Genomic DNA, 1,105 nt, shown 5'->3' on the forward strand with positions numbered 1-1,105 from the left:
GCACCATGGCTGAGGATCAGCACTGGACTGGCAATTCCAGACCACCGCAGTGGAGCCCTGCATAGGTGGGGTAAGGGCTGGACAGAGGGAGGGGCTCAAGCACAGGTTGGCACACTGGGACACTGGCACAGGACTGCGCTGCCCTGACTGTGGCACTGATCATCTCCTGCACCCCCTTCATAGCCTGCCCTGACCTTGCCTCTCCTCCATGGCCTTCATGCACTCCTGAATTGTCAAAATTTCACAGATAAAAAAAGAATGCTTGTCGTTGTCGATCTCAGATTCACTTAATACTTTTGTACTATGGACTTTTGGACTATGTGTGCATAGCTAGTAAGTATTTTGTGGCTGAAAATATGACCTGGAGGTTTTTAAGATTTGCCTGCCATTAAAGTCAATGGGGTCCGCCACAAACCTTGCGGTTCGCAAACTTCTGGCCGCGTTTGCGGTTCACGGTCGCAAAACGTCCCATCGGAAGTTCGTCCATCACTAAAAAGCAGACTTGAGACTCTCAAAGGCCTTAATGAACTCCGGAGACTAACTCTGTGAGTTACCGCCCTTTCTAGTCATATCAGTCAGGGGCTTGACCAGAGACGAAAAGTCACGAACAAACTCCCGATAATAGTTGGCAAAACCCAGGAAACGCTGCAGAGGACATAAAATCACGGGTCGGGCAACTGTAGGACTGCCAAAAGTTTCTCTGGGTCCATTGAAAACCCAGCAGTGGAAATGACATAGCCCATTAATTTAACCTGTTCACGATGGAACTCACATTTCTCCAGTTAAAAATAGAGATTGTTCTCTCTTAGTTTCTGAAGCACACGACAGACATCTGTGTGGTGGCTCTCCAGGGACTTGGAAAATATGAGGATATCATCAAGATAAACCACCACACGTAACTGCAACAAATCTTGGAGGACATCGTTAATAAATTCCTGGAAAACTGCCGGGGCGTTACAAAGGTCAAAAGGCATTACAAGGTATTCATAATGGCATGTTCTCGTGTTAAACACAGTTTTCCACTCGTCGCCCTCCTTAATCCACATGAGATTGTATGCCCCATACAATCAAATCAAGCTTTGTGAAAACCGTTGATCTCTTGAGG

Source organism: Lithobates pipiens, unplaced genomic scaffold (genome assembly GCF_037356315.1).
Source record: "Lithobates pipiens isolate NorthernLeopardFrog02 unplaced genomic scaffold, aLitPip1_a1.2 Scaffold_3, whole genome shotgun sequence".
NCBI classification, from domain to species: domain Eukaryota; kingdom Metazoa; phylum Chordata; class Amphibia; order Anura; family Ranidae; genus Lithobates; species Lithobates pipiens.